Source organism: Cenococcum geophilum, assembly GCF_001692895.1.
Source record: "Cenococcum geophilum 1.58 unplaced genomic scaffold K441scaffold_3, whole genome shotgun sequence".
NCBI lineage: Eukaryota > Fungi > Ascomycota > Dothideomycetes > Gloniales > Gloniaceae > Cenococcum > Cenococcum geophilum.
In genome coordinates this window covers 3635267-3646610 of record NW_027137561.1, presented here as the reverse complement: position 1 = coordinate 3646610, position 11344 = coordinate 3635267, and positions in this window count along the sequence as shown.

The window sequence follows — 11344 nt, the reverse complement described above, 5'->3', positions numbered from 1 at the left end:
GTAAAGGCGCGGAGAGACTTTGGGGAAGATTTAAAGGAATAATATATATTCTATCTAAATCTAAGGGTATATAGCTCTCGCTAAGAACAAGACGTTGCGTAAAGAAGAGAAAGGAAAACAAGAGAATTATAATTAAATAGTTAGGGGCTTAGTAGTCGATGCGTGCGCATATACGCACGCGGTCTTTAATAGACTTTAATAAAATTTAATTAATCTATTAGAATTTGGTTAAAGCGTCGGAATTTATCTATTAAGTGTTTTACTAAGATATTCCTACTATAACTAGGCTAGTCCCGTTATAGTACCCCCCCTTTTAGCCAAAAGTCCAAATAATTTAATTTTAGTTAAGACTTATAACTTATTACGTGTCGTGTTTTCGCGTTAGGTGGCGGTATAGGGTTTTACCGATTCTATTATTAAATAGGCTAATTAGGATTTTTTATCCCCAGAATAGAAAATTACTATTAGCTTAGTTAAGGCGGTAAGCAAAACTAATATCTTTATAGTAGGTCTTAGTAAGGCAGATCTAACTAATTAGATAACTTTAACTGGCGGTTAGAGTTTTTTAATATCTTATATATTATATAATCGTATTATAAACATTATAACGTATTTTAAGTTCTTTTTAATTTTAAGTTTCCTACTATTATGTTTTGTGTATTTGTATTAGGTGGCAATTATTTACTTTTATATTATATCTATCTAGCTAGAGTAGGCCGTAAAGGATGGTCTTTATAGAATTCTTTTACTAGGGAAGGCGCGTTAGTTTTAATCTAGTTATAGGTTTCCTAAGTTTATATTTTATATCCTTCCTATTTAACAAAAAGTTTAAATTATTTAGATTATATCTTCTATTATATATTATTAATTAAGTTAATAAAGTAAGAACTATTACCGTTGTTAACAATTACGGAAGGTAGTAGTAGTACTTCGCGAGTTATAAGTTTACCCTTTAAGGGTTACAGCAAGTTTACGTAAAACATTAGATTTATTTTTATTTTAGTTAGTAGTTTAAGTTTATAAGCATATAGGCTTAGTTTCTTCTTAACTTAGTATAGGCCCGTAAACTTCCAGTCTAGTTTCTTTAAGGGTCATTAAGTCTTTAGGTTTTATATATTTAGGTAAACTATATTACTTTCCTTAAAGTCCTACGCGGAAGCTTGTCCTTTATTTATATACTATTTCTATACTGTTTAAGTATACACTAATTTACTTTATAATAGTTCCGTTAACTGCTTTATTTAATTAGCAAAGTTATATATATTAATTAGTTAAATCCTCTTAATTATAGGTCCTATTATATTAATTTTAGGTTATAGTTTAAATCTAAGTTAAGGGTTTTATCTATAGGTTGCGTAGAACGGCGTTACGCCTACTAATTCGTTCCTTATATTATTTATAATAAACTTAGCTAATAGTAGCCATTTTTCCCAGTCGTCTTATAGGTAGGAGTAGTATATTTATAGGTATTATTCTATAATCGCGTTTATAATTTTAGTTTAACTATCTATCTCTAGATAAAATATAGTTAAGAGTCGTATTTATATACTTAATTATTTATATAGGGCTTACCAGAAGTCTAAAACAAACTAGCTTCCGCAGTTGGATATTATTAAATTAGGAAGTTTATATAGCTTAACGACGTACTTAATAAAATATTTGGCTATTAATATTGCATTAATTAAGTCTATAGGAATTATGTGTTATATTTTTATAAAATAGTTAATAACTACTATAACATTTATAAACCTATTACTGTTTAGTAGGTCGACTATAAAGTTAATTAAAATATCTTGCTATCTTTACATTAGAATTGGCAACGGTTAAAGTACTCCTTACTTCTTTATATAAGAGGTCTTCCTATATACGCATATTCTATATACTTAAACGTATTTTTATATATAGTTGTGCATTATAGGCTAGTAATATACTCGTTAAATATTCTTATAGGTCTTTATATGGCCAGGATGCCCTATTATAGGGGAATTATATACAAATTCAAGTATCTGAAATTATAAGGGTTCGGAATTTAGGACTACTATCTTCTATTAATAATATAACCGATTATTATAGATTTCGCATTTAGCGAGTATAATATCTTTATATTACCGTTTCCCTATTTAAATTGCTTTTATTATATCTACTATCCAGGGGTTATTTTTATATTTACACTCTATTAATTTATTAATTTCTATATCCCACTTATTGATTTCCAATTTATTTCTATTAAGCTCCGTGTTTAAAAACATAGGGCGTAGTTTCTTAAAGCGTTTAGGGGGCAGTAGAATTTATAATTAATTTATAATCCATTCGTTAGAGGCGTTTATAGGTAAGTCCTATAATTATTATATTAATAAGTTAGGCTTCTAATTAAGTTTGTTAGATTAGTACGTAAACAGTGAGATGGGCGAGGTCCACCACCAACAGAGTTACAAAGCCCTAAAGAATAGGCTTAAGAAGACAATATGGAAGGAGAGCAGAAACAGCTGGCGCTGGCTCCTTGAGGAAATTACTTCAGACCCCACTAAGCCACATAACTAGGGACTCTGGTAAATGTTAAAGTGGAGTAGGCAAGCCGCAGGGGAAACGCTAGGGGACCCTTACCTACCCGCACTACGTCGGACAGCACACGACCAGTACACAAATAACAACGGGGAAAAAATAAGAATACTAGCAGAGAGGTTCTTCCCAGGCGTAGGCCAAGCAGACTTATAGGACACTAGCAACTAAGACTACCCCCTACCCCTAGGGATTAGCCAGATAGTCTTAATAAAGGATATAAAAGAAGCTATTTAGAAGCTCCCTATAGGTAAAGCGGTAGGACTAGATAGGATCCTAAACGAGGCAATCAAGGCTGCGTCAGAAGCCTTAGCAATACCACTAGCAAATGCTGCAACCACCTGCCTATACAAAGGCAATCTACCAGACTGCTATAAAGTAACAACTATAGTTGTCTTAAGAAAGCTAAATAAAAAGGACTACTCTCTCCTAGGAAGCTACTAACCAATCGCCCTTAAAAATACGCTAGGAAAGCTTCTAGAAAAGATAGTTATAGAGCGTATATAAGACGCCGCAGAGGAGCAAGGACTACTACTATAGACATAAATAGGCGCAAGAAAGAAGCGATTAACCCTCTCAGCTTTCTCCCTAATTACCTCTAGCGTCCAGGCGGCGTGGCAAGCCCGCCTAGAATGCGTAGTATCTATACTTAGCTTAGACCTAAGTGGAGCCTTCAACAACGTATTGCATAAGAGACTCCTATAGATCCTAAAAAAGAAGGGTCTACTAGAATGGATAGTTAAGTTTACACAAGCATTTCTAACAGGGCGCACCACTAAGATAGTGTTTAAGGGCTACAAAAGTAAATTAATACCAATACCTACAGGTATCCCATAGGGGTCGCCCCTATCGCCAATCCTGTTCTTATTCTTTATATCTAAGCTACTAGAGACATTTAAGAGCAACTAGGAAACAGTAGCCTTAGGATTTGTAGACGATATAAACCTAATTACGTAGGGAAACATAGCAGCAGAAAACTGCACCAGACTAAACTAGGCGTACAACAGGTGCGTCGCATGGGCAAAACGGTATGGCGCTAAATTTGCACCAGATAAATACTAGCTTATCCATTTTATAAGGAAAAGGAGGGCGAATAACGACCTAGCGTCAACAGTAAGCATTCAGGGCTGCGAAGCAAAACTAGAAGCCACCCTTAAGGTCCTAGGGGTATAGGTAGACGCTAGACTAAACTGGAATGCGTATATCACACAGGCGACTTATAGGGGAGCAGCAGCATTCGCAGCGATATCGCGTATCGCAGCCTCAACCTGGGGACCCTCATTTAGACGCATACGACTACTATACACAGCTATAGTAAGGCCAACAATGCTATACGGCGCCCAGATCTGGGGCGTGGACCTAAAAGGCAAGCCACTAGTAAAAAGCTCTTTAGAGCTACTAGTTAAACTACAAAACTAATACCTACGTAGAATTATAGGGGCCTATAAGAGGACACCACGTGCCGCACTAGAACGCGAAGTAGTAGTACCTCCACTAGATATATATACAGACACAATTGCTATACAGAGAGCAGCTATAGTATAAGACCACCCAGTGGAGAAGGACATACGCCAAACACTTAATTGTATACGAGGAGTAAGGGCCCCCCGGAGGGGTAACGCGCCCAAGCTTATAAGCTAGGAAGCCCTCCGCCTACATACGGCAAAGAAAGAATAGGAAATACGGGAGCTATTATAACACCAAGCGGAGACCCGGCGCCACGCCGGCGGAGCGCCACTACGGCAGTAGAGGATAGGAGGCCACCAGCATAAGTGGAGATCTACTATATGCATCGCAAGATGGGCAGATATTAAGTGGAACCAACGATGGAAGAAGGCAGCAAAAACACAGAGGGCAGCCACATGGATCACCCTATGGATAACACCAACCCTCCCCCTATATAAAGGACAGACGAAGGCAGAATCTATAGCCGCCTTCCTACTAAGGACAGAGGTCCTAGGGCTAAATGTATGGCTAGTAAGCATCTATGTCCCAAACATTACGCCATACTATACGTGCGGATGGCCTACATAGTTAGTACGCTACGTACTACTATTCTGCAACTAACGCACTGTAAGAGACTAGTTGTTCGCTAGAGCAGGCACAAATAATATTACCCAAATACTCTTTATAAGCAGGGGTCTACACGAAGCAGTATAATGGCTTATAAGCTAAGGAGTCCTTCAGCAGTTCCAGACAGTAAATGAGATCTAGTAGGAGGACACTAAAGGATACGCCCCCTTCCAGTCCCTTAGAGACTGGACACCCCCTACCTAGTCAAAGGTAGCACGCCGGCGAATCACCAAACCCTCCTACTACCCCCCTAGATCTTCTAAGATACCTTGGAAGCATGGTACGTAAGGTAGACATTATATAAAGGTATATAGGCTAGGCGAAGGCGGAGCGTGTAAGACTAGCTGAAAGGATATACCTAGGTTTTCCCCCCTAGGGGGGTTTTTCCTATATATAGAAGGTAGAAGCCTGTATGGACCTAAAAAGGGACTGAATCGGGCGATAAATAGAATTAATAATAATAGATTAGTACGTAATCTTAAAGTTAAATTATAAGAGGTATTTGGCCTAATAAATTTAGCGCTATATTAATTACTTTATAGTTATAAAGTACTATAGGTTTTTATAGTCCGTTAATACGCGTATTAGGAATAATAATTCTTTAAGTTTTAGGCGCCATTATTTAAAGCATCTAACAATTATAAGCAGTTCCTTATTATATATTTTATAGTTTAATTTAGTGAGGGTAAGTTTCTAAAAGAGGAAGGCTATTAGGCGCAGCTTACCGTTCTTATTATATTGCGATAACACTCCTCCTAGTACATAATTAGATAAGTCTATTTTAACGATATATTTAAGGTCCAGATTAAAGTAGGTAAGAATTAAAGCAGTTATAAAATAATATTTTAGGTTATTAAAAGCTTATTCGCATTTAGTAGTCTATTTAAATCTTATATTCTTTTTTATTAAGTTTACTAATAACTAAATAATTTTTAAGAAGTAATTAATAAATTAACAGTAGAAATTTGCAAATCTTAGAAATCCTTAAATGTCTTATATACTACTAGGACTTTCCTAGTTTATAATTATAGCAATTTTTTTAGGGTCTATTTTAATTCCGTTATAGGATATAATTAGGCCTAAGTACGTAACTTTAGACGTATAGAACTTGCATTTCTTAATGTTGTATTATAAGCCCACATCTTATAGGTATTTAAGGACCATTTGGACGTGCTTCTAATACTTAAAAAGCAAAGACAAATAAATTAAGATATTATTAATATACGCGGTAATAAATATATTAAGGAATTCGCGAAGCATATTATTAACGTATTATTAAAACGTGCTAGGACCGTTCTTTATACTAAATAGCATTACTAGGTATTTAAAAAGTCCCTATTATATACGGAAAGCCGTATACTTTTTATCTCCTTTATAAACACAGATTTAATTAAAGGCAGCGACTATATCGAGCTTTATAAAGTATTATGCTTTTACTAAGCAGTTAAGCGTTTCTTAAAGTAAAGGAATTGAATATTAGTTTTAAATCATAATTATATTTAGGGCTTAATAATTAATATAGAACCTTAAGCTTCCTTTAGGTTTTTTAATAAATAGTATAGGTAAGGTAAATAGTAATTAACTAGGGCGAATAAATCCTTTCTTTAGGTGCTTTTTAAGGTATTATTGCATTATAAGTAGCTCTTCTTATAACATACCGTATAACGGGCCGAACTTTAGCATTATACTAGGTTTAATTTCTATCTTAATATAGGGGTAATTAGTTTACAAATCGTTTCTTAAATATATTAATTAGATTATAATATTCTTTAGGTATAAGAGGTCGGGGGTTAATATATTGCTTCGGTTCCAACGCCTTCTTAATATCTTCTAGTATTATAGTAAAGATCTTATAGTCTCGTTTTCTTGCTAATAAATAAAAGGGTACGGCTTATACTATACGAATTTTAAGGGGTTTCGATATATTATCTTTGCATTCTTTACTATAATTAGTAGTCGTAACTTTATTATATTAGTTTAAGATTTATAGTAAGGGTAATTTATATTATATCAAATTTAAATAATTGTATATATATTTATAGGGCGAGTAGTATTTTAAGTAATAACTTTAGTAGTAGGTTATACGGAATTTTAGTATTTCTTTAACCCAGCTAATTAAAGGGTTATGTTATTTTAGCTATCTATATCTAAGTATTACCTTATAATACTTTAAGGGTATTATAAATAGGGAAACGTATTTAAGGTATTTGCCTATCCGTATCTTTACAAGAGCGTAGTGCGTTAGTTTACTATATATTAAAGGCTTACTATTAAAGCCTTATAGGCCTTAGGGCTTATTAAGTTTCTTTAAATTTAAGCGTTAAGTTTTCGCGTAGTTTATATTAATAAAGCCTATATTAGTAGCTCTACTATCTATAAGGATTTATACTTTCTTCTATTTTCTAAGTATTTAAATTTCGCCAAGTATATTAAGGGAGTTATATTATATATTAGCGCTAAAAGAGCCTAGACACTTATACTCTTCCACTTTTTATCCTAAGGCGCAACTTAGCCCTAGGATAATTTATTTTCTAAATTAACTAAAGGTAAGACGCTTTATAACGACTAAGTATAATTTATAAAATAAGTACAATTTATAGAATAAGTGCGACTTAAGGACTAAGAGGAGCTACGGCGGACCTTTTTAAAAGGGTAAGTTTGGTAATCCCTTTAAATATATTCCTTTTTTCTATATCCAAAACATTCTCTATTTATAGCTTATATTCTTTATTCGTTAGTTCCTAAGGGTATATAGAATTAAGTGGTATTAAGGTCTATAGGGTTATATATAGGGCTTTTAGGTCTTAGAGACGGATTGTGCTTTAGGGTATATACTAGTTTTATAGAGTTTTAAATATAATGTGTAGTTAGCTTTAGGGAATAAGTCTATTTATTATATTAAAGGTCCTTATTAATTCGTTAATATATTATAGCAAATTTAGGTAAGTCCTTTAGTAATTCTTAGCCTACTAACTATACTCTAATCTTATCTAAAATGGCTTAGCAGAGAGCAGTAACTCTAGCGGCTTTATTCCAATCCAGTTCACTAATAAGGCCTAAAAATTCCAAAAAGAAGCTAGTAAAGTCTTAGTTCCGTTATTATAGGTTTTTAAGTTTAGTAACAGCTATATATTCGCGGCTGGCATTATTATATATTCATTCTAGTAAAGAAATAAAGATTTTAAAATTAATAAAGGTGCTATTATAGAAGAATAGGTCTATAGTTTATGCAGCGTCTTTATTTAAACGAGACATTCTATAGCTAATCTTGCTAGCTTTAGTAGGGTATTAGTTATAGTTTATTAAAAGTTTAAGACGGAGCTTAGTTATAAAGGGACGTAGGTTATTTTAATTTCTATTAAACATTAGAGGGTTAGGGAGATTTTTAGATTTTATAGTAGGTACTAGGTTTATTATAGGTATAGGTTAAGCTACTATTACTAGTTTAGGGTTCGTATTTAATAGGTCGGGTTCGTATATAGTTATTTTAATTTTATTTACAGGTATTGCTATTAGGGTCTCTAACGCAAGTACTTTGGCGTCGTAAAGTTCTTTATATATTGCTTTAATTAATTACTAATACTAAGCTTTTAGTATAGTTTGTTACTAGGCCAAGGCATCTATAAAGGACTGTTATATTATAGTCATTTATTCCCTAACTAGGGCTAATAGTTAACGTAGCGGATTTAAGTTTATTTGCCATTTTAAGGGTATTAGTATTAACGTAACGTAATTATAAGGGCGCGGAGAGACTTTAGGGAAGATTTAAAGAAATAATATAAATTCTATCTAAATCTAAGGTTATATAGCTCTTGCTAAGAACAAGACGTTGCGTAAAGAAGAGAAAGGAATAACAAGAGAATCATAATTAAATAGTTAGGGGCTTGGCAGTCGATGCGTGCGCATATACGCACGCGGTCTTCGACGGACTTTGGTAGAATTCAATTAATCTGTCAGAATTTGGTTAAAGCGTCGGAATTTATCTATCGAGTGTTTCACCAAGACATTCCTACTATAACTGGGCTAGTCCCGTTACAGTTAGCTAAAGTAGAGGTTAAAACTTAATATTTATTATAAAATAAAGTATAAGGAATAGTGTAGCTTTTTCTACTAACTAGCTAACCTAGATTAATATATAATATATCAATCCCTTTTAACCCTAGAGAAAAGTCTTTCTTTAGGGTTCCTCTTTTTCTAGCTCTATACTATCCTCCTAAATTAATAGGACCTTATTTATCTTTGCCTTTATTAGGTAGTTCCTTATAGGGTAGCCTATTTAACCATATAAAAAGTAAGCTCCTTAATCGCTAAGGGCCTATATATAGGGGTCGCTATATATAGGCTGGGTGTATACTAGGCCCGCAGTAGGGGTAGCTACGCGGCTAGTTATTAGGTTAACTATAGGAGTTGCCAATTATATTAGGGTACTATAGGCCGTACTCGTAGTACTTATAGCCTAGTTTGTAAGGTTTTTAGTTTTTAGCTAATTAGCGCGTACCTTAATTTAATAGAGGCCTTAGTTAATAGCTAGGCAATAGTGCATAAGTTCCTTTAATATTTATACTATAGTATAAGCTAGTAATACGGCTCGCTATAGGTCTAGGGTAAGCTTATTAAAGAGGTCTAGTAGTAGGTCTTTTTAGGGGATCTAGGCCTATCTGGCTAGGTATAAAAAGGTCTCTATTGTTTTTATATTTAGGCTTTTATAGCTAAGGCAGGCGTTTTATACTTTAAAAGGGTCTTTATAAATAGAAGATAAGTATTTAATTATTTCTTCTTTAGAGATAAAGGGGTCTGCTAAGTCTTTAGTGTATCGCGGGTGTAAATATATCTAGGCGTCTTCGCTAGTACAGCTAAAGACGTAGGCTATTTTGGCTCGGGCGTTAGGGAAGTAATTTATATTAACTTTAAGCTTATTCTGTAATTAAAGCTTCTAATTATTAAATATAGGGTTAGTTCCGTCTATAAGTAGCGGGGGATCCACAACCTTTACTAACTGCTTTAGTGCTATATAGGCCTTAGTAAATCTACTAAGGCGCTAGAATAGGGCCTAAAGGACTATAGTAAGTCTTTAGTTGTCTAATAATAACTTATTATTAGATATAGGGGTATCTTTAGCTTTAAGTAGCTCTCGCAGTTGTTTAATTTTGGTATTAGCAGCCGTAAGCTCCGCCTAGGGGGTTAAAACGTTAATTATTTCTTTGTCTAAAGTATTTAAGGGTTTTATAGCTGCTTTACCTGCTACTATGTTTTATAGTATAGTGGTAGGGGTATTAGGTAATTCTAGGTAATTTCTTTAGGGGTTCTGGTCTGTATATATCTTATAGGTCCTTTCCTTAGGGTTCTGTTCTTTTCTTTTAGGTCCTGTCCTTATAGTCCTAGTAATGTCCTTAGGGTCCTATTCTATATTCTTATAGATATATTTAAGTTCCTTCTTAGGAAAAAAGAGTAGAGTAAGCTTTAGATAATATTAGCGACTTAGTTAATTAAGGTATAGGTACGGTAAAAGGGACGCGTAAGCCTGTATAATTGGATTGTCTATAAACGAGAATCTAAAGCTAAGGAAAGGAAAGGAGAAGAAGAGCAGCGCCGTTTAATATTTTATAAGATCTTCGCGTCACGTGACCGCAATATACGGCAATCTGTAGCAAGTTGCCGGTGCGAAGTTCTGCTAAGTTTTATTAGTGCCATAATATAGATTATAAAGAGAGATAAATCCCTAAGGAGATAAGGCCTTTAGGATTATAGAGACTATAACTATAGGCATATGCCTTTAGTATATAACCAGTAACTATCTAAGGGGCATCTAGGGGTTGTCCTAAGGGCAACCTAAGGTAACTATAATAATATTCCTTATAGCCGCTTATAAATAATAAAGGAAGACAATATTAGCACTATAGGTAATATATATTTTATTATAATATAGTTACTATAAATTTACGTTCTTATCTATTTAATACCTACGGTTATTAAGGAGGAGGGCTTAGTTATTAAGCGGGCTATAAAGTAGAGTTTTTAGAGCCTATATTATAAGTAGGGAGAGCTTTATATATAGAACCTTAAAAGGTAAAAGAAAACTATATTAAGAGAGAGCGTTATTTTAGCTCTTATACGCGACGCTTTTATATAGCTAATTATGGTCTAATATCTACTATATAATAATAATTCATTGCTTAACGTCCGATTCGGATCCCTATTGGGCCCACGCGGACTACTCCTTATGTACATGTGGGGAGAAAACTCTATTTGAGAAAACCCCGTGATCCATCTCCCCGCCTTTTGGGGCTCGCCTGCGAGGCGCCTGCGAGTCACCGGTGGTGCTCCTACTACCTTACTTTTTGACCTCCTTGGGAACCACTGCTGCCGTAAATATCTACTATATAATATAGTAACTTAGCTAAAAACTTTAAGCGCTACTTCTTATACCAAATTATACCTATAAGAAAACTCTAATAGACTTCTATACTATAGTGCCTTAGTAAAAAATTTATTAGTTAATAAAAAGCAGTATACTTATATATGTGCGTAGTATATATACTAATAGTCTACTAAGGGCCTAATTTATAAGATAACCTAAACTAGTTCTAGGTCGTAAAGGAAATAGTAAAAAAAGGTAAGGGGATGGGTAGGTACTCCCTAAAGGCTCTATAGTAGGAGAGTAAAGCTTAAAATACTAGCGTGTCTATAGGCTTACTATAGTAATAGTAGTTAT